General features: G+C 55.5%; 1 protein-coding gene and 1 long non-coding RNA gene across 2 annotated transcripts in view; one reads left to right on the forward strand and one right to left on the reverse strand.

Annotated features, from left to right (window-relative positions):
• POU2F2 (POU class 2 homeobox 2) overlaps positions 1-25,572 on the reverse strand; it is a 76,223-nt gene extending 50,651 nt beyond the window's left edge. Inside the window, exons 1-2 of the mRNA XM_053905859.1 lie at positions 25,460-25,572; positions 8,558-8,618 (exon numbers count right to left, since the gene is read on the reverse strand). The gene's annotated coding sequence lies outside the window, so the exon portion shown is untranslated. The remainder of the gene's footprint in view (positions 1-8,557; positions 8,619-25,459) is intronic.
• On the forward strand, positions 530-5,250 carry LOC109258013 (uncharacterized). Its single transcript, XR_002076165.2, has 2 exons — positions 530-637; positions 3,539-5,250. It is a non-coding gene; the product is annotated as an uncharacterized LOC109258013 (long non-coding RNA).
• Positions 25,573-26,171: the final 599 nt, after the last annotated feature.

Here is a 26,171-nt window from a genome sequence, read left to right on the forward strand (position 1 = left end):
TGCCTCAGAGCCTCCCACCTGCCCAGCCCAACGGTGGAGGGCAGAGGGGAGCCAAGGCAGTAAACAGTTTTGAGCCTCCCCGGCCTATCCCTCCACACAGCCCCCCAAACCCTGTGCCCACAAGAGATGAAGAGATGCCAGAGGCAAAACGAAATGGGGAAATTTGTGCTTCAATTCTTCCACGAAGCTGGCTCTCAGGGAGAGGGCCGCAGCCAAGAGGACGTGGGGGGAGGATAAGGTGGGCCTCTTTTTGGGGGGGTGGGCTGGCTGGAACGTGGCCCCACAGCCTGCCAAGGAGGCCCCAGATGGGCCGAGGACTAGAGGGGTCCCGCTGCCCTCCCCCAAACCTCCCCTCCCTTCTCTCCCTCTCTTTCTCGGCTGGCTATCGACCGGGGCTGTGACATGGTGGATCAATACGGCAGGGATATAAAGCCGGCTGGCTGCCTGCCTGCCTCTGCCTCTCCCTCTCTCCCCGCTTGCCTTGCTTCCCTTTCTCAGAGCCGCACCCAGGTCCCCCGCCCCCATGGCCCCCTTACCCACACCTCCGAGGGGCCAAGCCCCCACCCCATCCTGCCAACCACCCCCCTACAGCAGGAGAGCTTAGGGAGGCTGACAGCTTGGACAGCCAAGAGAGGGGGTGAGTATGGGAATGGGCAGGGAAGCAGATGGGGACGGGGGTCACACTGGCAGGTAAGGGGGCTGGGATCAATTAAGGGACAGTCCTCCTGGAAGAAAGCAGGCATCCCCTCAGTCGGGAGCAGCTTGGGGAGATGGGGCCCTTTGAGGGTATGAGAGGGATGGACCTCTGGGAGATGGACAGAGGGTACCTGGGGGTGCTGGGGAGACATTGTCCTGAGCCCACAGAGTGGGGGAAGTCCTGGGTTGGTGCTGGAGTAAGGTAAGGTGAATGGATGCCCAGAACAGTGGGGCAACCCCCAGGCAGCCTGCTGCCCATCCAGAGAGCCCCTGGCTGCCCCATCCTTGGGTCTCTGTCGGCAGAAGCTGCCTTGGCCTCGCCCCAGGGCCTGGCCTGCACGTGTGTGTGGCGGGGGAAGTGCGGGGGGGATTGTGAGCTTCGGACAGGGGTTCCAGGGCAGCGCTGTGCTGTCTAGCTGCTGTACGTATAGTGTGTGCGTGTGTTCCCGTGCACCTGGGCGGCCGTGTGTCTTTGAGTCCCTGAGCTCTGCTGTGGAACTCCAGGACTGTGTCCCCGAATGTCTCAGCTACTGAGTCACGTCCGTGTGACCATGAATCTGTGGGTGTATCCCCGGGGCCTCGGCAGCCCTGTGTGTGTGTGTGTGTGTGTGTGTGTGTGTGTGTGTGTGCGCGTGCGCGCACTTTCATGAGTATCTCCCCTACTCTGGGCATCCCCACATGTGTGTATGCAGATCTGTCTGACCCTCAGGGGAGTGTGCGTGTATCCCCAGCAGCACCTCGGTGACCTTCCATCCCCAGGTGACATGGTGGCTGTGTGTTCTTGCGTTCCAGGAAACCCGCGTGTGCGAGCTGCCGCCTGAGTGTGTCTGGGCGGGCGTGAGTCTGTGAGAATCTGGGGAGTATGCAACGAGCCCCCGTGTGTCTGTGTGTGCGGACTCTGTGCCTGCGTCTGTGCGCGGTTGTCTGTGTGGTTGCGTCTGTGTGTGTGGGAGCTCCTTTCTTTCTGACTGTCAGAGAGCCAGTGTGTTTTCTGCGTGTCTACGTGATGCCACGTGTCCCTGTGTGCCGAGGGCCAAGTGTATTTCCACGAGTGGGATGGAAGCTCTGGGTGTGTCCTGGCGTGTGTCATGGTGACTTGGTGCATCTGACAGTGTTGGCAGGGGCGGGGAGGGGGTCTCTGAGTGGGGGAGGGTGGCGAGGCGGCAGAGCTTTGCCACTGCGGGGCCGGCTGGCCCGTTTTATAGCTGTGGCTACATCAGCTACATCACCTCCAAATCCAAATGTGAGGGCCTTCTTCTCTTCCCTGCCAGAGGCCCCAGATCGCTTTGCCAGGACGGGCCCACGGCCCCCTCCCCCTTCCCCCTTGGGCGCCGGACCTCTGCTCCTCAGCACCCCCTGCTTTAGTGGACGCCACCTCAACTCCACCAAGCGACCTCCGTCCCTCCCAACCCCCCCAGCGCCACCCGCTCCCCCCGCCCTCCCCCCCCACCACAAGTCCAGTCCAACCCAGACAAAAGCAATTACTCCTGAGGTAGGATGTGAGTGTGGGTGTTAGAAACAGAAAAAAGGGGGGAGGGAGGGGGAGTGAGAGACACACACACACAGAGGCAGGGATGGACAGCCAGAGACCTGGAGAGACAGGGACGAGAGAGACAGAGGATGAAAGAGACTGGAAGAGACCCAGACACAGGAGGAAGCGGCAGAGAAAAGGAGCAGAGGAAGGGCAACCGTGCAATGGAGAGACACACAGACACAGGGGCCAGACAGACAGAGAGCGTGGAAGGCACAGTGATGGAGGCATGCAGATAAAGCAAGGATGGGGGCCAGATATGCGGAGGACTGAGGAGTTGGGGGGATGGGAACGATTCACAGAGGGAAACAGAAAGACAAGACAGACAGGGAGAGCAAGACAGAAAGGCAGAGACAGCTGGGGAGAGACCTCGAAGCTAGAGGTGGAAGGAAGTTGGGAACGTAGAAAACACTGAGGCAGCAGAGCTAGAGAGGGGCTAAGGGGGGCTCAATCCAAAGCAGTTTCTCTCTCTGTGCACTCGTGTGCGTGGGTATACACACACGCATGCGTGCACACACACACACACACACACACACACACACACTGGCTTTCTTCCCGCCCCACCCCACACCAGGTCAGAAGTCAGGGGTGCCTAAGCCCTAGTGGCCCACAGTCCGCCAGGCCCCTGTGAGCCAAGGCAGGGAGGGAACAGGATGGACAGACAGGAACGGTCTCCTGACAGCAGCAGGGAGGGGTGGGAGCAGACTGGGCTCCTGATCACAGGGCAGGTGGGAGCAGTATCTCCCTCTTCCCACAGTCCCTGCCGCCTCTCCCTCCACACACAGGAGCACACACCAGGGGCCTTCGCCAAGTACAAGTTCCTTACACTCTGCCCCACAGCAGCCTGTTGAGGGGTGGGGCTGCAGACCCCAGGTGTGGGTGCACCCCGCCCCTGTCACGCCCCCCAGGCCGATGGCCCTCACCTCCACCAGCTCATTCTCACACCCTCACGTACACACTCTTTCTGACTATCCCTGAGCCCCTTGCCTGCTCTCCCCGCTGACTTTTGGCTATCTCCCTGTCTCTTTGTCTGCTCTTCTCAGCTGCTCCCCCTCTCCAGGCATTTCTCTGTTGCGGGTGCTCCCTGAGTCTCCCCGAGTTCATCTCTCCCTTTCTCAGATGACTCCTCTGGCCCTCCTGTCCACACATGTCCCCAGAGAAGGGCAGATGGCTGTACAGGGGGCCTGAGAAGCTGTCCTGGAGCAGCGGGCCAAGGGCAAGAGAGGGATACCTCCTTTCTTATTTCTCCCTCAAGCACCTTTTTTCCTCCTCTCTTCCTCACCCCTCCCCCCTCCTCCTTATCCCCACCAGGTCCACATCTCCATGTGGCTCTCTCTGGAGACAGAAAGCTAGACGTGGACCCATACAAACTCTACTTGCAAGACTGGAAACAGATCCAGGCTCAGAACAAGGAGGGAGTGGGGTGGAATGGAGAAGCCAAGACCCGGATGAAACCAAGCAAAGGAAAAAAGAAAGGGACAGGGGTGGAGCCCCAGGATGGGGAAGAGGAAAGGAAGGAAACCAGAAGCAGAGACAACGTAAGCTGGACAATCCCGGGGGTGGGCTGGAAGTGCACATATTGACTTCCAAGAAACGTTGCTAAAATGACCTAGGGTCAGACTCTGTGGCCTGACCTCTGTCTACCAGCTCTCTACTTGGAGTTAGGGCCAAGTGCCTGCCCGCCACCCCTGGGGCTGCATGCCTGCCAGGACAATGGGCACTTCAGCCTTCACTTGCTCTGGGACTGCGAGGCCAGGGATCCAGCAGTCCCTGAAGCTGCCGAGAGAGGAAAGCCATTTGCACTTCCTCCACGTCTGTATTTGGGTCCCACCCCGTGGCTGACAGACGCTCCCAGTCCTGGGTGGGTGACAGCTATCTCCACCCAGCCAGTGCCAGCCAAAGGGAAGGAGTGATCTCCTGACACCTCGGAGCATCCCACAATGGCAAACAGCACCTCGAATCCGAATCCGACTCCACACCCAGTAAGGACTGCCTCCAGCCTGCAGCCTCACACAGACTCGCCCTATGGACCACCCCTGTGGGGCCCACCCACAGGCAAGGAGCTGCCCCCCGCTGAAGCTGCTTTCTGGCCCAGCCACCCGACCCAGACCCCGAGGCCCGTCTGTAACAGCACATGCCCTATTCCGGTAGCCAAAGTGCTAGCCCCAGGTGCAACATAAAGGTGGCTAACTGGGCTTGGGGCATCCAAGCAAGTCCCCAACCCCATATACTGACTCCTTGGTTCTGATCTGCAGAACACCCGCAGTGCCACTCAGACCTGCATTTCCACTTCTGGAGCATTCTGCTGCCACACCCATACTCTCACCCACGGGAGGAAGCGACTGCCTTATGGCTCCATGTCCCTGCCTCTGAAGCAGGCTTGGGTTCTCTCCAAGGCCCCTCACCAGAGCCAGCAATGGAATCCTCTCACCCACAGCTGAGCTCCTGCTTCTGAGGCAGACTCTCTCCCTCAGGGTGTGCGGGTACCCTGGGAATGCCACCTGTGGGACTCCAGGGCCTCATCCACACCAAAGACCACCAAGTCATTTTGTGGAAGGACACAGGGGAGGGAGAGACGGAGTGGGAACACCACCTGCTCTTGCCCAGCACTGGGAGGGCCTTGGATGTCCAGCGGACAGTGGCTGTCCATGGGGACTCTGAGGCCAGGCCAGCATCCATGGGCCCCAGTAGTGACCCACCCACTTGAACAGTAACTTAGCCTTGGCTTCTCCTAACCCTGCAGGAACCCCCTCACCACCTCCTCCTCTCATAGACTGCCTGAGCCCGCCCCCCCACCCCAGGCAAGTCAATCATACGCCACTCCCTCCTGACCCCAGCACCTTGCAGACCTGTGAGTTCAGGGTAGTGGGTCCGTATGCCTGTCTTCCCACCAATCTGGGGCCCCTCAGAGGCCACACAGGTCTGCCTCCCCTCTGTGTCACCAGACTGAGACACAAGGCCTGGCACACTAGAAACCCCCCAGAAATGTTGGCAGAAGGAATAAATGGATGGATTTGGGTTTATGTGTCCATGTGTTCATTTCTTTATTCATTCATTCAACAAATCCTTACTGAACATTGACACTGTGCCAGGGACTGGGTGCAGACAGCTAATGGGGGCAGACAGTACACACAAAATATGTGATCAGACATGGCAACGGTGCTCAGGAAGGAGGAACGGGGTAGGGGCCAATGCAGCCTTAGTGAGGGGTCGGGGAGCCTTACACAGAGAGGGAGAGCCGGAGAGCCGAGCTAGGCTGAGGAGTGAACTCAAGCAAGAGTGGAGGGAAGGGCCCAAGAGAGTGGAGGGGAGGGGAGGGAAGGGAGCCGCGTGCGCACAGAGGCAGACAGCACCTCCAGGGCTGGAGGGGGTCTGGGCGCCGAGGAGGCCTCCAGATACCGGAGTGGAATCACTCACCTTCCAAGTGCGGCTATAAAGGATAGTGGGGGTGGGGGCAATGTTTGACGTAGTTGTTGTTTTGTAACAAAATGATATACCGAAGAGAGTGTGGCCTCCTTCAAACACGTCTGATGGGGGCGGGGGGGGGGGGATGAACTTTCCCCGTGGACCACTCAGATATATTGGCAGCAGCCTTCAGGGCTAGTTCACAGACTCCATCAGCTAAACACCCCCTGTTGTACATTTTTCTCTAGTTTCTAGTGAAAAGCCAACAAATAGCCCAAGCATTATCCAACCCTCTCCATTTTTAAATTTGTCAGGGTTGGCAACAAATAAGACTTCAGGGGTTTCCCCCCAATCAAGTACCCCCACTAAGCATAAGGATCAGCCATCCCGAGGAGATTCGAACTGCTGTGGTGAGTCCTATTGATGTGGGAGAGCAAGAGCTTACAGCTCAGGCAGACCTGAGTGCAAATTCTGCCTCTACTGCTTACCTGCCTTAGGCCAGTTGCCTCCCCTCTCTGTGCCTCAGTTTCCTTCTCTGGCAACAGGGGACCACCATCCACCTCACAGGCTTGCACTGAGGATTAATGCAAAATACCCAGAGTAGGCCCTGGCATGGAGGTGGCCCCTTGGTAAATATCAGTTCCGCCATTTGGGCGCAACAGCTCTCAGCATGTGTTACCGAAACTGTCACACGTGTGTCCCTGAAACCTTGGATACTTAACAAACATCTATCTGAACACAAAGAACGAAAATCAGAGACCTGGTTTGCGACTTCCGCCAGCTCTGAAACATAATTCCTTTAGCAGCCTCTGCTAATTTAGCCCAACTTTCAGGCATTCCTCAAAGCCAACCTCTAGTCCCCAAATTCTGCAACCTGGAAGCTCCTCAACCCTCTTTTTTTAAATATATATGTGCATATATATACACATATATATACATATATACACATATATATACATATATATGTAATTTAATTTGATTTTAAGTCAGCGCCACACCCAATGTGGGGCTTGAACTCACGACCGAGAGGTGAAGGGTCGCATGCTCTATTGACCGAGCCAGCAAGAAGCTCCTCCTTGACCCTCTTTTCAACATCAAGAGCATCAGGGGACCTGAAAGTTCCTGGCAAAGCTACAATTCTGGCTCCCTGGAGAAAGTTCACATCCCATACTCAGACTCCCACATTCCTTACCAGTTAGAACGGGGTCCATGGGTGGGTTTCAGGGGGTCTGTGAAGATCCTGAGCTGGAGCACAACTGGGGAGATACAGGGATGGGTTTTCCCAAGAGAAAGTCTATACTAAAAGTTGTATAACTAGAATTCTATGGGCCAAAGATTGCCCAAACCATGCGGCTTGGACCACAGGGAGATTTTTGAAATTTTGTGTTAGTAGCCAACATTTAAAAAAATGGGAGAGGGGCGCCTGGGTGGCTCAGTCAGTTGCGCGTCCGGCTTCGGCTCAGGTCATGATCTCGCGGTCCATGAGTTCGAGCCCCGCGTCGGGCTCTGTGCTGACAGCTCAGAGCCTGGAGCCTGTTTCGGATTCTGTGTTTCCCTCATCTCTCTGTTCCTAACCCACTTGCATCCTGTCTCTGTCTCTCTCAAAAATAAATAAACATTAAAAACATTTTTTAATGGGAGATTTCACACGAAATTCTGGGTATCTGACTTCTTTTGGAAAATTGGAAAATCTGGCAAGTGGGGTTTGCATCTCTGCAGGGAGACAGAGAGTGGAGCTGAAGAGCAGTCTCCCACCGCAATGCATTTTCTAGTCCACTGTGGTTCCTACGACCGCAGGTTGCAGACCCTGGGATACAGCTTTCATCTGCTCCTTCAGGTGAGTCTCTGACCCCTGGTACAGCAAGGATGCCGGGGTGGGACGCCTATGAGGGCCACCACAGGCCTCCCCAGACCCCGTGAAACCATCCGTGGACCCTATTCTAACTGCATTCTAAGGAATGCAGGGGTCTGAGAACAGGATGTGTGCTTTTTCCAGGGAACCAGAATCATCCTGAACCTGAGCAGTCCTGAGGCCTGTGGGTTAAGCTGCTCTGGTAGAAATAGACGTGGCAGCATGGTGGTGGTAGGGGTGCAGGTCCCACCCCAGAGGCCCTGTCCCACCGCTCTCCGGATCCTCACTACCGGGGCCTCATCAGGCTGAGCAGAGCGAACACCAGAGCACATGCCCAGAGCCCGTTTCCTCATGAGCTGAGCTGCTGGGGAGCACTTGCTTCTGTTTAGGAGTCTCAGTGGGCTCCAAGGAGGGGTCTCACAAATCCTCACTTGTTCAGGGGATCTTCCAGCTGTATTTTGAGCTCCTGCTTCCTGAGGCAAATGCTCCCATGGAGTGACTTCTTTCATCCTCCCATCCTGTGTGGTGGGTGCTGTTATAACCCTCCTCTGACGGATGGGGAAACTGAGGATTATACATCTCACATGAGGCACAGGGGCCATCTGGCTCTGGAGTTGGAATCTGAACTGCCTCACTAGCCTTCCGCCCTCAGGACAGCGCTTGAGGAGGGTTCTGTTATCATTCCCTTTATAGATGAGGAAATGAAGGCTCTGACTATCCCAAGTCACTCCCAGTTAGGAAGGGAAAGAAAGGGGGTTCACACAGGCGTGTCTGCCCCCCAGTTGTGATCTGAGCCACCAAGTTATCCATCTCTCTCCTGCTGAGCATGATACTCACCAGCAGAAACCCTCACGGTCACCCACACCCAGAACCACCTGTTTGGCCAGAAAGCCACAGGACACACAGAGCATAAAAACGCAAAACAGGCTAACCTCGTGGAGGACAGAGCAAACCAAGGAAGGGCACCACTCCCGGGGTGCAGCCAGGGAAGAGGAGGGGAAAGCAGGGACTCCTGGAAGGGAACAGGACCCGGAGCACAGCAATAAGCAAAGCTCTGAGGCCGTGGCCCTTACCTCTTGGGCAAACGCAGCGAAGCTAATACATTCAGGCCACCAACCCAGTCCAGTCGAGAACCTGGAAAGAGAGGAGAAGAGAGTCAGCCTCCTAGGGAATATGTAAAGCATCCCCAACTTGGGCAGGATGAGGCAACTCCTCAAGTAGAGGAACTCGGCTCCTGTGGCACCATCCGTAGGCACCTCTTGGCGAATGTGGACTCAGGTCCTGCCAGCCACTTGTTGCCCTCAGCGGTCATTTCCGGGCTCTGAGCCTCAGTGTCCCCATCTCTTAAATGGGCATCCCACTGCCTGCCTTGTTGAACATCTGTTTTTCCCATCAGACTGGAAGCCCCCTGAAGGGCAGGGACTGTGTCTTACAGTGTTTGCCTTTGGCAGAGGGCCCTCCAAATGCAGGATGCCCCAGTAAGAAAACGATGGGCAATGAGTGAAGGGGTGGACAGATGGAGGGATTAATTAATTCACAAGCTATGTATTTCAAAGGATGGGTGGGGGGATCAAACGAGAAAGACATCTGAGAGAGTTACTCGTCAGGTGCCTGCGTGCTGCAAGGAGATGAAAATAAAAGTCCTGATGATATTTCTGACTCATATATTCATTCATTCATTTATTCGTTGGGTTAATCGGCAGATATGGAAGTGTATCTAGGCTGGGCTCTGGACCAAGGGTGGGGGTGCAGAGGTGAATTAGATAAGGTCCCTGCCCTGTCTGCTGGAGGGCTCACAGGCAAGACCCAATGCTAACATGCTGGGGTAAGGAGAGGGTGCTGCAAGAATCCCAGGGGGAGTCAGGGAAGACCTAAGAAGGGTGCTACCCTCGAGCAGAGCACAGCGAATAAACTTTAGTCAGGCAGAGGGCCGGGAGGAAGGGAAGAAAATGTCAGGCCTTTACCTGCCCAGGGGACACCAGACAAGTGGGAAAGACGAGGCTTCAGGGATAGCAGAGGCTGCACCCCACAGGGCCTGGGCCTAGCAGCTAGGGGAAGGGGCACAATCCACTTTGTCTTTAGAAAGGTCCCACTGTGTGCTGTGCAGAAGATGGAGAGGACAGAGAGGACATGGGGAGACCAGTCACCAAAGAGTGTCCACAGCCCTGCAGGGCAGCAGAGTGACAGCTGGGATCGGCCATATTTTACAGATGCAGTGGACGAGGTTGAAAAGAGATGGGACTTCCCTGGGGTCCTGTGGAGCTGGGTGAAGGAGGGAGCTGGTTAGAGAGTAAGGGCCCAGGTGCCTTGTCTGAAAACCTGGTTTCTTGCCTTCTGGGAACATGGTCCTCCTGGGAAAGGAACCCACACAGAGATCTCTTTTGCCCCTGCTTCCTGTGGGCTTTCAGAGAAGGAGCGGGGACTGTAAGATAGGGAGAGACTTCCCAAAAGAGACAGGATGTCAGGGAGACCTTCCCCAGGCAAGTACTGATGAGTTCACAGTGAGAAGCAACGTCCATCCGTCGAAAAAGAGAGAGCCCTGTGGGGGAGTTAACAAAGCCGGTAAGCCCACATCGGTCTCACACCTTTGTGCCCCATACGTGCAGTCCTGAGAGGGGAGACAAGAGGGGGACAGGTAGGATGGCCATGGACCTGGAAGTCTGGTATACTACTTTCCTATCTCACGGCAAATATGCTGGCACAGATGGGGAGACTGAGGCCCAGGACCAGCCAAACGCACACGGAATTATTGGAGGCTGGACAGAAGTTGAGAAGGAGAAAAGAGAGAAAAAGACAGACTGAGACAGTAGGGAGAGAGATGATGGCTGGACGGATGGATGACTGGATGGACAGATGGATGGACGGAGGGATGGATAGGAAAGGAAAGAGAAGAAATGGGGAGACAGAGAGAGTAGGTGTGGAGAGAGCCACAGGTAGAGAGCAAAGCCCAAACGGGAAAAAAGGGGGTAAAAGGAACAAGAGGTCCCCCCAACTCCACCCTCCCAAGTCCCCCTTTCTCTACTGGGGCCTCTATCTTCATGGGTGGAAGGGGACCAGGACCCCTGTTCCCTGGGGGGAGGGAGGAGCTGGGGTTTCTCCCCTCTCAGGGGCTGCTCCCCCCACATACCCCCACCCCCCCCCCACCCCTGCCCGGAGCTAATCAGCGGCTGTCATCTCCACGGTGAGGTCTTGGTTAAGGAGATTTAGGGCCGGGATCAATAGGAAATTTAAAAATCGATGCAGCGCGCAGGGCAAAATCGATGGCGTTTAATCGCCTTGCCGATTCCCAGTCAAAACAATTAGCCGCGCTGAGTGTTGAACACGGTGGCGACACGGCATTAACCGTCAATATTGGTGTAAGTGATGGCGGGCGGGCGGGGGAATCCCTGGGCCTCCGAGGCTGACACTGCCCGAGGGCTGGGGTCTTCCCGGGGGCAGTGCCCTATGTTGGCACTTCCCTCCAGCAGCAGCCCCCACGCTCAGCTCTCCCGTCTGCACTCTGCCACCCTCAGCCACCGTGCCCAATGCCCGTGATGAGCAGCACCGCGGCTGGGCCCTTCCTCCTCTTGTCAGCTCCCACCCCTGTGCCCTCATATGCCCTCGGACAGACCCCTCTCCCCAGGAAATAACATCTCCCCTGTGCAGGAGACAGAGCAGTGCCTTGGAGCTGGAAGATGGGAGGAGATACTTAGGAGATGCCTTCTCCCCATTTCACAGATGGGGACTCTGAGGGAGAAGGAGCCAAAGCAGCTGGCCTCTAGGGATCTGGCACAGGAAATGGAGGAGCCTGGATTTGAGTCCCAAGTTCTCTGACTCCAGAGACTATGTTCCTTGCAGCTGCGCCACAAAGAAGTTTCCAATATTCACTCAGAGAAGGAAAGAAAGCCCTCAGCTCTCCTCAAAGCCAATATAAATGTGTGTTCCCTGGTCTGTCTGCTACCCGCCCGCCAGACTGTGAGCTCCTGGAGGCTCGCTTGGGGCTTGGCTCCTCTGGGGAGTCCCCAGCATCACCCAGGACAGGGTACGACCCTGAGCTGGAGCATGGAACAGGCCTGAGTATGACAGTGCCCCTTGGCCCCACACGCAGACTGCCCACCTACACTGCCACCAAGGGCAAGATGCGCAGAGCAACGGGCCCCCCCAAACACGGGAGCTCAATATGTGCAGCCCAGAAGCCCCTAGTGAGAGCAGCTGGTGTTTCCCCAGTGCAAGCTGCAGGCCAGGCTGCCAGGCATGCTTAGCTGCTCTGTAGATGTGATCTCACAGAATCCCCACGACCCCGTTCGGTGAGGAGCATCCCCAAGACACAGAGGAGGAAATGGAGGCTCAGAGAGGTGAAGTCCTTTGCCCAAGGTCACACAGCCATGAAAGGGCAGCTCCGTCTGACCGGACTCTGAGAGACACGGGACACAGAGCAAACAAAATCTAGTGACAGTAAGCAAGAGAATGTAATGTAAAGAGAGGGTGCAGGAAGCTAGCACCGAGGCCCTGGCGGGGCGGGGAAAGCAAGGCAGGAGCAGAACTGGAGATGGCACTCCGGGCTCCGGGCCCGGTGGGACTAGGATGGGAGATGGTGAGGCCAAGGCTGGCTCTCACTTTCTCTGAACTTGCCAGAGGACTCCCGGTTCTGGGGTGCTGCATAGCGGAGGGCAGAGGCTTCTACCGCAGCCACCTGCTCCCTGGCGCGGAAGAACAGGGCGGGGGTGTGGGTAGGGGAGGAGACCCATGAGATGAGCCAGGGATTGATCTGACAAGGTCCTAATCAAATGGTCAATATCACTGACCTGACCACTTAACCTATTGATAAGCTGGCAAGGATGGAGCAGGCAGCGAGTGGGCTCAGGGCGGGAGACAGTGAGAGGGGCTGGGGGGAGCCCGACGGGGCAGCTCTCAGGCCCACAGCGTGCGTGGGTCTGGGGGCTGGGAGAGGGTGTTCTCCTCTTCAAAGCGCCCCCACCTCCCCTCTGACAGGTCACCTGTCTTCTGTCTGGGGGCTCCTACCCAAGCTTCTCCCTCCACTCAGGGCCCCTCAGCCCTGCCCTGAGTGAGGCTGGGAACCATCCCCAGCACCCGAGCCATCCTCAGCTCCCCTTGGATGGTGCCTTAGCTTTTCATACATGTGAAGGACTTCTCTAAGCCTCGATGTCCTCACCTGTCACCCGGGGATCATTACAATCGGGAATACCTAGATGTCCTATGACTGGGGACCGGAACGATAAACGGTAGTACAGGAGGACTGCAGGGCTGTAGAAAATATGCTCAAAAGAAATTCATTGACAAGGGAGGGATGCTCATAAACCACTATTAGGAAGTAAAAGGCAGGTTATAAACTGATATGTGGCATGTGATCCCATTTGTATGAGACACACACATACACATACACACACACACAGCCCGCCAAAGAAAAAGGTTTAGAGCAGAAGTCAGAATTCTGAGTTTGGTCCCACGCATCTGAATTTTAATAAGTTCTTCGGGTAACCTCGAAGTCATACTCCCATTTGAGAAAAGGCTAGCCAGAAAGGTAGGCATCAAGAAGTTAATTTTTCTTTCTCGTTTCACTAGAAACCCATGGTGGGTTTTTTCCTCAACTCTCTGTATATCTACATTTTCTCTTTTTCTACAGCGAACACTGTGGCACATCAGTTAATGTCTGTAATTGCAGAAAGTGGGGTTAATGAGCCCCACTAGGTGGCTGGGAGCTCGGTGGGCTCACAGTGAGTGGCGTTTCTCCGGCCCTCTCCCGTTTCCCGGCCAGGCTTGTCTTATGTCTCCACTGTGTCCAAGTCTAGCAGAGTCCAGCGTGCCCCAAAATGAGAATAAAGCTAAAGCCCCTCTGCTTTCTCCTCTATCAGAGAAGGCAGGGTGGGACCAAGCCAAATTCTGCGCCCTATGCCCTCTTCAGGAAACTGGCTGAGGGCTTATAGACAGGAGGGACAGCTGGAGGAGAAGTTGTGGCCCAGAGGAAGGGAAAGAATTTTCCCAAAGACACAGAGCTGGTTGTGACAGAGCTGGGACGCACGCTGGGGCTCCTGGCTCCTGGGTCATGGCCTCCCACTCCTGGGAGGGATGACATTGCAAGAACAAGCGTGCATGTAGACTAGAGGGCTCTCAGGAGAGCACCGACTTCTATGGGACAGAAGAGCATGGTGGCCAAAAAACAGGTTTGCCGCCGCCTCGCTGTGCGACCCTGGGCAAGTTACTTCACCTCTCTGAGCCTCCGGTTGCTCAGACATAAAATGACGATAAGAACACCTGTCTCACAATGCTCATGTGAGAAGTCAAGACCATGCTTATAACAAATTTAGCAGAGAAACTGATGCAGAAGGCGGCAAGGGAGTGGGAGAAATGGTATCAGGATTACCAGCCATAAATGACATGTGAGTAGGGTGTACAGAGGGTGGGAGGGAATGGCGGGGGGGGGGAAGGGAGGGGGTGTGTCCTGGTACTCTGTCTTGGGGTGTGAGCAGATTCAGTGAAGACACCTGGCTAAATATGTTTTTTTGTTCATTCATTCATTCATTCATTCACTCATTCATTCACTCAATAAGCATTTCCTAAGGCCAGTTCTAGGCCAGACCCTGTGCCAGGCCCTACAGTCCAGATATGAACAATGGAAGATCCCACTGGGTTAGTAAAGGGGAATTAGGGATGGCTGGGGCTGGTCTCTCATCGGAGACTTGCTGCCTCAGTGGCCTCCAAACTGGCCCTCGGGGCTTCTGCTGAAAGGGGCCAAGTACAGGCGCACAAGCCCCCACCACCCGAGCGGCGTGGCACTTCAGGCCTGTGTGTGTGTGCGTGCACACTGGAATAGTAAGCTCTGTGCGGCAGGCTTATGTTCACCTTTGTGATTCACAGCACCGTGCACGGGGCCTGACACTCTGGGGACACGCCATGCTCAGGGGTTTTTTTTTCCTCCGTTTTTTCTAATGAAAAAAAAAAGTTCAAAGCACCCAGCACAATGCCTAACACCTGGCAGGTACTCGATAAATAGCAGCTATTATTAGCATCATCATCACACACGCGCGGTCACTCTTCATCCCCACAAAAACCTTATTTCGCCGAGGAGAAAAGTTGAGGCTTAAAAAGAGTGATATGATTTGCCCTCGGCCAGGATAGGACTGGAGGCAGGGTGCGTGGGTCTGGGGTCCCCTCCCCTGTGGCTAGGGTGTGTGCTGGGTGGGGGGAAGAAGGAGGAGGGAAGAGGTGGGGGGGGGTGAGCAGGTGAGATGATGGGGGACAAGGAGAATTGGCTGGGGTGAGTGGAGTGGTGAAGAGAAACGGAGTAGAGAGAACAGCCCCAGGGTGACAGGTCTGGAGTCTGGCTGCTTCAGGGTTCAGGCAGGCAGTGGCCTGACTTGCCGATACCCAGGTAGGTGCATCCCCCTGGAAGGTGGGCTCCTTCTACCCTTCTGTGGCACAGCAGATGCCCATTTCCACCCTTCATTACACGGGCAAGTGGGATGACAGGGGACTTGCTCCTGTTCGTCCGACAAACATCCGCTGAGCACGTGCAGTGTGCTGAGTACCATTCTAGGTGCGGGGGATACACCTTTGAACAAGACAAAGTCCCTGCCCTCACGGCATTGACCTTCTAGTGGAGGGGTAGATATAACAGACAAGAATACATATCTAAAAGCTAAGAAGGAAAATAAAGCAGGTGAAGGGGTAGGTTACAGAAGAATGTTTCTTTAGACTGAGAGGTCAAGAAAGGCCTGTGAGGGGTGGGAAGGGCAGGGCACCTGGGTGGCTCTGTCGGTTAAGTGTCTGACTTTGGCTCGGGTCATGATCTCGCGGTCTGTGGGCTTGAGCCCCGGGTTGGACTCTGTGCTGACAGCTCAGAGCCTGGAGCCTGCTTCAGATTCTGTGTCTCCCTCACTCTCTGCCCCTCCTCTGCTTGCACTCTGTCTCTCTCTCTCAAAAATAAATAAACATTAAAATTAAAAAGAAAGAAAGAGGGGCGCCTGGGTGGCTCAGTCGGTTAAGCGGCCGACTTCGGCTCAGGTCATGATCTCGTGGTCCATGAGTTCGAGCCCCGCGTCGGGCTCTGTGCTGACAGCTCAGAGCCTGGAGGCTGTTTCAGATTCTGTGTCTCCATCTTTCTCTGACCCTCCCCCGTTCATGCTCTGTCTCTGTCTCAAAAATAAATAAACGTTAAAAAAAATTTTTTTAAAGAAAGAAAGAAAGAAAGAAAGAAAGAAAGAAAGAGAAAGAAAGAAAGAAAGAAAGAGAAAGAAAGAAAGAAAGAAAGAAAGAAAGAAAGAAAGAAAGAAAGAAAGAAAGGCCGGCCTGTGGGGTAAAGTGGGTTTTGAGTAGAAGCCCAAATAAAGTATGGGATAAGGGCTTTCCTGGCAAAGGAAACAGCAAGTGCAAAGGCCCTAGGCAGGACCAATGTTGGTGTGTTTGAGGAACACCAAGATGGCCAGAGTGGACTGAGCTTCTGGGGACAAGAAAAAAGGAGTAGAAATTGAATAGGCAGGCGGGCGACATCATATGGGACTTCTAGGCTAAGGAAGATGTTCTAGGGAGGGGTGGGGGTGAGAAGAGGGATGATAGGCTTTCTCACTGTGGCAGGTGAAGGTTGGTCTCACCTTCAAAACCAGGCTTCATCCTCATCCCTTTCCCATATACCCCGTGGGGCCTTCTGACCCATTCACTCTCTAAGAACAACCTCAAGAAGACTTTAATAAACCCGTGGAGTCCCTGACAGGGTTTTGTCAGGGGACTGGGGACTCCCCTGGAGCAGGGAAGGGTCAGGCTCATCCGTGTGCCTTGGCATGCAGCTCAGGCCTGGCCACAGAAGGCCTCAGAAAACAGTAGCTTATGGGCAGTCACTCAGGGGGACTGTAACCCTCGACCTCCAGCTCCCACCAAATCTCCATGTGGGAGAAGTTGTAGCTTGTCCAACTCTGTCCAGAGGCCAAGATATGGGGCTGGGAGCAAGAGGAAGGCTGTCTGTGTCGCCTCTCTGGCCAGGCCTTGGGCAGGGATCCTAGAGTGGACAGGCAGGGCAGGAGGTCCCTCCCTCCAGATCTTGCCATCTTCCTCCTGTCTCTCTGCCACGCCAGGGGATCCTCCAAAGGATCCCTGACTTGGTTCTCAGCTTACATCCTGTCGAGTCTCTCCCGCAAAACGCTTCCATGCTACATGGTGCATCTGGAATAAATCCTGAGCCTTACAGACCTTCCCAGTGATGTCAAGCCTCATCTCTCACCCCTCCCTGCACACCCCTGCTAGTCCAGCGACTTCCCACACTGGCTCACAACTCCGTGCCTGTGCATAGGGAGTGCCTCCATTTGGAAAGCCCTCTGCTTCCCCTTTTCCTCTAGACCCTGCACACCCTTCTCCATGTCACCTCTTTGGTGAAGCCTCTAGACTCCCCCAGGCAGCTTGGCCTCCTGCTCCGCATGGTCCCAGCATGTGTGTGCTTCTATCAAAGCCCCGGTATCTGGGCCCCAGCCAGTGGGGGAGACTCCATTTCCCACCAGAGAGGTTTTCTAGACGGCCACTGAGGCACAGCAAAATTGGAGGCGGGGCGGGGATCTGTGTCCTGTATTGTTTATGCCTGTGTGGTCTTGGTGAGTTTCGGGAGGGATGCATGTGCACATTTAGAATCTCTGTGTTGTGACTAATGCTCAGCTTAAATGTCACTTCCTCAGAGGTGTTCCCCCTGACCCACCAATCTAAACCAGGCTCTCCCATGACCCCTCCCACAGCCTCGTTTCCTTCCTTCCCAGACGTTATCACCATTTATAACTAACTATACACGGAGGTCCGATCAGTGCCCGTCCTGTTGGCTCAGAGCTCTTGGAGAGCAAAGCCCAGGTCTGTCTTGTAAATCATTTTTTCCCAGCTTCTAAGACAGGGCCTGGCTCACACAGGGCTGTGTTCCTGTGTGATGAGTGGATTCATTCCATTAATATTTTCAGACTTAAGCATCTACCCATTTTCATTTTGCTCTAAGGGGATGAGTCTGAGGAGGGGGGTGTTTGTGTCTATAACTCAGAATACGCCTCTTCCACTCACCATGAGTGGCTTCCCATAGGACCTCTGAATGTGGCCTGCATGCACCCACGGGCATATGAGCTGGGATGCCACCATGTTTTAGTGTCCGTGTTTGTACCCTTTCTGTTGAAAAAAACAACTCTCTATGTGAGGAGCACCCTGGTGCTTTGGTATCTGTCTTGTCCTGTGATGTCTCGGTACATACGTGATGCACGGATGTCTGGGGTTTCGTACCTGTGTGTATGTGCCTATCTGATGTGTCCATGTTCAAATCTGGCACGTCCATTTCGGCATCTCTGGTGATGTAGGCACAAACGTCTGTGTGGATCTGTAGGCTTTAGTACCTGTGCATTTTCCAAGAGAAGCTCTGGCCAAGGGGATGTGCACCTGGGTCTCAGGACCTACAGGTGTACATGTCCATCATGTGTCTGAGAATCTGTGTGTGAATCTATCTCAGGACCACTGCATATGTCTACATGTATATTTCAAAATTTGCCTGTGCATCTGTTCAAGACTTATGTAGCCTCTGTAGTTTGGAGAGAGAGAGAAAAAAAGAGAAAGACAGTGTGTGTGTGTGTGTGTGTGTGTGTGTGTGTGTGTGTGTGTGTGTGTGTGGTGTGTATGTCAGGAGTGACCTGGACATGTATATACCTGTGTGTCTCTCTTCCCCTAGCTGCTACTGCCTTCCCAGTCTGGATGAGTACCTATTCTCTCTCTCTCTCTCTCTCTCTCTCTCTCTCTCTCTCTCTCTCTCTCTTTCTCTCACCCATCCATGCTCATGTGTGCTGTGTGGATGGGGAGGGGGCCGGGGTGTCGGCAAGCTCCTGTGTCACAAGGTTAATTTCTCCGCAGCCAGGCAGGCTGGGCCCTGAGGGGAGTGGTGGGGGAGGGGCTGGTCCCCACAGCCCCTCTGATAAATATGTATTTGGGGCTGCTGTGCTCAAAGGTCATGGGGGGAGAAGGAGGAGGAGGGGTGGTCTGCACTGTGCCGGGCTGCTGGGTCCCAGCCAGGCCCAGGATGGGTTGCGTGACTGCTTCCAGAGGGATGATGAGATTCAGGGAGATGCCCCCCTCATCCTGGTCTGGCCCACCCCACTCACAGCCATGCTCAGTGGGAGATGCTGTTGTGGACACACAGATATTCAAACTCTGGAGCAGGCAAGCACATAAGCCCACGCCCGCCCATACCCAGACAGAGGCTCAAACGATGCACAAAGACAGCCTTGTGAGCCACCAGATGCGCAGATAGCTGGGATCCCAGAGCCAGACCCACATCCCTTCTTCCTCACCTAACCTTCACCCCAACACCAAAACACTACAAGTGCACAAGAACGAAGAGCATCTCACAATAAGAAAGGTTCCCACACACTCAATAAACACACGCGTACTTGGACACAAAGGTGCACGGGGTCCGGTGAGAAAGGCACCCGGACACTTTGTGGGTGTGCATGTACGCACACACACACGCGCACACACACACACACACACAAGCAAGGGCACACACAAAGGTGCGCACATAGATGCATACCAAGAGTCCCGAAGACACAAAGTTCTACGGAGACAGGTGCACGCTGACAATCGTAGATAACTGTGCGTGCACACAAACACACATATGAGCACACACACGTACAAAGACCCCGAAAGCAGGCAGGATGCACGGCGAAGCCAGGCTGGGAAAGCCACCCGGATGCAGCACAGCCCGCTCTGGCCCTTTCCCCACTGAGGCGAGAATAGCCGCCCGGTTTCTGGTCTCTGGCCCCCTAGCCAGCTTCAGCCAAATGCGCCATCATTTGTCCAGCCCCGATCACATCAATTGTCGAGCCTCCCCTCCTTGCTGACCAGCCATCTCGGCCATCAGCGGCCTCGGCCATTAGCCGGCTCCCGCCTCTGGCCTGAATTTGTTGAATCTTCCTTACCTGGCAGAACCGTCCAGACCAATGGAGCCCTTCCGGGGTGGTCTCCCTGACCCTTCCCTCAAGGGAGTCTGATGTCCCTGTTGTGTGACCCACAGCCCATGCCTCAGGGCGACCCCCCCTCGGCACACTGCTCATGCTGTCATTCTTCAATGACCGCTGGCCACGGTGGTTCTGGTGGATCGGGAGACTGTGTGTTTGAGTGTGTGTGTGTGAGTCCGCTTGCAGGCATGTGTGTATGGGTGATGGGATGGCTACAGCTGTGCTTTAAGTCAAAAGGAGTGTGTGTGTGTGCGTGAGTGTGTGTGTGTGGTGTGTGAGAGAGAGAGAGAGAGAGCGAGAGCAAGAGTAAGGGGTTAGGATATCAGCAGCTGTGCTTAAAGTCAAAGAGAGTCTGAGTGTGGTCGTGCATACGGGGACTTAGGATGTCAGGGACAGTGCTTCACACGTGTGCACATGCGTGTGCATGTGTGTGTGCTTTCCTGCCAGCAGAGACTCAGTGTGTAAGGCTAGCCTGGATGTGGGAGGCCGTGAGGGGCTGTTTCTGTCTTGGGCACGGGGGGCAGCGCAGGACAGACGTTTGCTTCTCGAGCGGTTGTGAGCAAGTGGAGTATGTCTCTCCCAGACTCCGTTGCCTGTGTTTGTGAAAGTGACAGATGCTGTCTCCCTGGCCTCACTGCGGCGGATTAAGTCTGCGAATGCCACATGAGTCCGCACCCTGGTGGGGGAGGGTCCCCAGCCTGCTCTTACACACGAGTGTGTGGCCACAGCCTGTGTGATACGGGATCCTGAGGATAAGGGCTCAAGTAGCCCCCTGGGTTTCAGCGAGGCAGACTGTGTCTGAATGGACGCCAGGGAGAAGGGCTCCACATGAGGGCACGGGCGCACGCACTCATGCTCACATACCAGTCCGTGTTGTCCAAGGCACATTGTCGCGAGATACACATGTGTGCACGTGATCGCGATAGTGCTGGCTCCTCACAGCCAGCCAGATCAAGTCCAAACTTCTCCGAGCCTCCATAGACGGGCCCTACGACACTGTGCCAACCACTGCTCTTAGGGCCACACCCCCGACGGGGGCTGCTTCCTCCCAGTTTCCATCTTTCTGCCGTCTTTCTGTACCCCCCTTCCTCGGTGGCTGAGCATCTTCAAAGACCTCCCTCCCCGTTTAACCCCACACCTCCCTCCTTGTCCAGAGTCCCAGTGACTTGGAAACTCCCTCCATGCTCACAGTCCAGGTACCAGAATCTTGTCTAAGGCTGGGATGGGGGCCACTTCAGAGTCTGTGGTTGGTGTCTAATAATCATGTGCAGGTAGGGTGTGATCGTGCTACCATTGCCTGAATACCTCAGGGAACTAACTGTATACTTCATTTGCTCAGTGACTCACACTACTCGATAAATACCTATTGAATGTGGGGACCAAGTATGTAGGGCCACCACCTCTAGCCTCCTTCTGACTGTTTCAGAGCTGCAAAAGCTGCCTGCCCCCAAGCATCTAATGAAAGTGGGGCTGTGGGCAAATGAGGGAGAGTCACCTGCCTCGCAAGGCCACAGCCTGGGGCTCACTGGCAGGGGGCGGGGAGAATGTAAGCCTATCTGTAACCCTGTCTTTGAACAGGCCCAGGCTCAAACTGTCACCAACAGAATGGGCTCTTGACCTTGCTCATTTGCCAGCTTTCCCTTCAGGATACAAAGCGAGACCCAGGTCCTCGAAGCCCTCGCTGAGCCACATAAGGCATCCATCCACCTGACGGGTCCTGGGAGACAGGTCTGTGGATGGACATCTCAGGGGGCAGGAAGGAAGTGGGGAAGGGGCCAAGCCAGAGAAAGGAAATGGTGCTGGGACAGCTAAAGGGAGAGGGAAAGACCTCTAAGGACGGACTAAGCTTGGTACCAGGCCCAAAGGTGTGGGTGCTAGCACCGCTGGGTAGCTTACAGCCTGGGAGAATGCTATGGACCTCAAACCCTTATCTGTGAAAGGGACATCATCAGGGCTGCTATAAGATCTAGGTGGATGTAAGGGGCGTGTATCATCATCATTATTATTATTATTAAATCAGGAGGTGTTGGGCCCAAGGGGAAAATGATGAGTGATATATATTTAGAAGAAAGAACAGACCCTAGTCTGAGGAGACCCCACACTCACTCTCTCCTCGAACAATTCTCCATACCCGGGTTCCTTAAGCATTTCAATCCTGAAAAAAATTCCTGGAAATTAACCAGCACATATCAGACATGGAAACTGCTCCCTTGCCCCCATCGAGGTCCAAGCAGCTCCTGGCATGGCCATCTGTCCCCCTCATGCCTGCATCATGCCCCCCACATTAGGATTATGAGCCAGGGCTCTCACAAGTTCTACCCAGTAGGCTGCTGAGATTAGGGCCCCTAGCTTGGCTGTCACACTAGTGGGAGAAGGGGTTCTGGCATACGGCCCCATGTATGAACCAGAATGGAGGAGGCCTGGGGGTGGCCACTGATGGATCCACTAGAAAAAAAATCTAGCCAGCATGCTATCTAGGATATATAGGCTAACCTCTATGACACACACAGCATGGGTGTGGACACGTGCACACACACACGCACACACACACACACACACACACACGGTGGCCAAGTTCTTTCCTTGCCACGGCCTCTGTCACAGACACCCTCCATTTTCCCTGCAAAGACTGGCAGAGGGAAGTGAGGAAGAAAGGGTAACCAGGGCCCCCAAGAATGGCACTGCAAGCAACCAGGGGGTTGGCCAGTAGCTTAAGGGAAATGGGAATGGGGATCTGGACCTCCCAGTGGGCACGAATGGGCCTCTGTCCAACATTACCCAGAAATCAGGAAGTAGACACAGAATTGCGTTACCAGCACCTGGAGATGCAGACCGCGGCCCTGATCTGCTTCCCTCCTGGCCTGCCTACCACCCCCTGACACGGGACGCTTTGTTACTAGGGAAGAGCCAGGGAAGGTTTCTGTGGGCTGGCTGACTTCGGGGAGGGGGCATCTTTTCTTGTTTTGTTTTCTCGAACCCAGCTTCAAGGTTGCTGTGCAAGCATGCTGTCGAGCCCACCCATATGCCCGTGACCCCTGTGCACATCTCTCATCATGGCACCCAGACCCTGCTTCATAAACCCACCCTCCCCCTGACCCGGGACACACAGAGACACCTAACGAAAACAACAGTGATAATAACAATAATAATAGCTCCGTGCAGCAATGGTACTTTCACATGTGACTTTATTTAACATATATCCTCATGTGCACACACCACGTTCAGACCAGACCTAGTACATACGCGCAGAACCTCTACTACAACCGTGTTGCACGTACACGCCGGTGCACCCACTGCCGATGCCAGACTTGGCACACGCATGGACGGCTACCACGCACAGAGCCAGCGAGTGCCTCCCAAGTGAACGCTCGGCGAGGGGCCCATGAACATCCAGACAAGGGAAGAACCAGTGTAAATACACGCGCCTACTCCCTCCTGCACACGTATTGCCCACAATGGGAGCCCCCCGTACCCAGCCCCCTGCTGAACACACATGTCGTGATTCTACACCTCTGGCTCCTCACTCTGCCAAGGCTCCCAAGCTCTGCACACAGTCAGTCCATCCGGAACACCTCTCGCAACGCACACAGGCCCTGTTATACACAGACACTGCCGCCATGGTCTGACTCCGTACACACCAGACCCCCACTGCGCAATGACGCTATATTCCCATGCCCTGGGGGAGGGGGCGAATTTCACCGACAAGATGGCAAGAGACTAAAACCTACTGAATTAAGCAGCTCATGGGGTCTTGCTCTAAACCCAGGACCTGCTCCCCAACTCCACAGGCCCCAAGAGCTAGGGGGAAAGTGGGGAGTGGTCAACAGGCCAGATGTTTTCTCTTAGGACCTTTTACCTGGGACTCAGAAGCTCTAGAGATCCTCTCAGATGGACCCCCCCCCCAATTTTCTCCCCTTTTCACTTCCCACTAGCCATCCATGTCATTTTCTTCTCTGTCCACACCCTTCTCTCTCAGTGGGGCTGAGTCCATAGCCATGAGCCCTCACTTAAGGTATTCCCCTCCCCCTCCAATGGCCCCAGTGAACATCCAGCGGGACTTCTCTAGGAAGCCAGGGGAAATAGGGGGTGGCGCTAGAACCCCAGGGCAGACCCAAGCCCCCAGCAGAGAAAAAAGGCAGTAGAAACACATGGGGGTACGGAATCGGAATCGGGGTTAGGCTCTGCTGGGAACTCGGGAGATCCCTGTCTTTGCACAGACCCCCTCTCCCTGGCACTCTGTTCAAGGCCAATGCCACAAAAGTGATGAATAAATGAAACTGAGGGAGGGGACAGAAAGGACAGGGCAACAGAGAAAATGAGTGGCAGGGAGGAAGAATGAAAGAAAAGGGGAAAGGGGGAAGGGAAAAAAGAGAGAAAAAGAAAGGAAGGGGTGGGGAGAATGAAGAAAGAAAGAAAGAAAGAAAGAAAGAAAGAAAGAAAGAAAGAAAGAAAGAAAGAAAGAAAGAAAGAAAGAAAACTGAGTGGGGAGGAGAAAGCTTTTATTGAGAGGAAGAAGAGACAAACTGGAAAACAGGGAGAAAGAGAACCCGGTAAGGAGATGGAGAAAAAGCATCCGAGAAAGGACAGGAGAGGAAGAAAAGAGAAACAAGCTCAGAGGCAGGAGGAGGCCGCCAAAGGGGTTCCCCAAGTTACAGACTTTGCCCAGAGAGCTGAGGGGTGCATCCTAGCTCCCCAACATCACTCCCCAGCCCTGGAGCTCCGCTCCCACCTCTCCTCCTACCAGAAACGCCACCGCCTCTCCGCGCCCCATCCCAGCTGCTCCCTCTCCTGTCTTCCACCCTGCCGGCAGTCCAGAGCACCCCGTTTCTTTCTCTTGCCCCTCATTTCCACCCCCAGCCCTTTCTGGTCCCCTGTGCCCTCTTACCTCTCCCCCCCATGCACCCTGCTTGCTTCGGAGCTTCAGACAGCATCAGCAACCAATATCCTCACACTAAACCGGCCCCCACACCCCCAGGAAAGGGGGGGAAAAAAAAGCAGGCGGCACCACCACCAGCCCTGACCCCCTCTCGCCTCATTCTCTCCACAGTCGCCCCTTCCCCAAATGCGGGGTCAAAAATGGGGATCCCACCCAGCCCGGGGAGCCTCTCCAAAGCGCCGAGGCCAGCCGGGAGCGGATGCCACCTCGCCTCTTCTCTGCACTCGCTCCTTTTTTGTATACGATGGCCCCAGCTGCGATGTGTTTTATTTTCATCGTCTTTTTATTGGTATTATTTTTTTTCTCTTTTTCTTTATTTTTTGCCTGGGGCGGCAGCGACGATGCGACCACCGCCTGGTCTCCGTGGCCAGCTCCCGGCCGTCGGCTCTTTCTCCGCGCTGCTCTCGCCTCCCTCCTTTCTCTTCTCTGTCTCCGCTTGCTCCTCCGTCCTTTCGGCTCCGTCCTCAGTCACTGCGCTCTCTCTCTACTGCCTCCCGCTCCACGCCTCTCCTTTCCCCATCCTTCTTGCCCCTTCTCCCCTTTTTCTCTCCCTCTTCACCTCCTCTCCGTCCCCATTTCTTCTCATCCCTCCCCCCCCCCCCCACCACCACGCTCGTCTCCTTTGGTTCCCTCGCCGCCACCGACAGCAAGCCATCCCCCTCGCCCCCAAATAATAAAAATACCCAGCCAGGGGCAAAGCCCCGACGCCGGGCGCCGGGAGGGAGGCGAGAGGGCCGGGGCCGCAGCGGCGGCGGGCAGCCGGAGCGCGGTGCGGAGCGAGCGGCGCCCGCCCGGCTCCCGCCCGGAGAGCTCTCTGCAATAGGCCGAGCCGGCTGCATTAAGCTTCTTGCAATCAATAAAGCGCGGGTCAGATTATGCAAAGCGCAGATATTAATATGCAAAGTTTTAAAGATTTTTAAATGGAAGGGCGAGCGCGGCGCGGGCGGGCGGGCAGGGGCTGCGAGGGGAGAGGGAGGAAGGGAGGGCGGGCGGGCGGGCGCGCAGGCGAGCTGGGGAGAGGAGGAGGCTGCCCGCCGCCCGCCCGCCCGCCCGCCCGGCTGCGCCGCGCCGCCTTGCCTTACCGCTGCTCCCATCGGTAGGCGCCGCTGTCTTCGCCATGCGCGTCAGCTGCACGGCTCCGAGGGGATGGCCGAGGAGGAGCCGCCGCCGCCAACGCTACCCCCGCTCCCGCTCCCGCTCCCGCGCCCGCTCGCTGCCTGCTGCTGGCGCTGCTCTGGCCGCTGCTCCTCGCCTGAGCTGCCGGCGCGAGCCCAGGCGCGCGCCATCCCCGGCTCCCACCTTGTCCCCATGGCAACCCCGGGCCCAAGGATGCTCAGAGAGAGAGCGCGAGCGAGAGAGCGAGGGGGGAGAGAGGGAGAGGGAGAGGGCGGGGAGCGCAGGGGACACGGAGGCAGGGAGAGGCCCGAGACCCACAGAGACACAGAGATACACAGAGACAGAGCGACTCAGAGATAAGCAGAGATAGGCTGAGACGGATAGAGACGCAGTGACAGAAAGAGGGGAGAGGGGCGGGGAGTAGAGGGGGACACCAAGACAAGGAGAAGCCCAGAGATACACAGCGCAGAGACAGACAGAGACACAGAGACACAGAGACACAGAAAGAGACAGAGAGGAAAGGGAGAGGAGGGTGGGGAGCAGAGGGGGACTCAAAGGCAGGGAGAGACCCTGAGGCACAGAGACACCCACGGACAGAGAGACATCCAGAGACAGAGAGAAAAGAGAGAGGGAAGAGGACCAGGAGCACAGAAGACACAGAGGCAGGGAAAGACTCAT

This window comes from Panthera pardus, unplaced genomic scaffold (assembly GCF_024362965.1).
Source record: "Panthera pardus isolate Hobbes unplaced genomic scaffold, ASM2436296v1 HiC_scaffold_18, whole genome shotgun sequence".
Classification (NCBI taxonomy): Eukaryota; Metazoa; Chordata; class Mammalia; order Carnivora; family Felidae; genus Panthera; species Panthera pardus.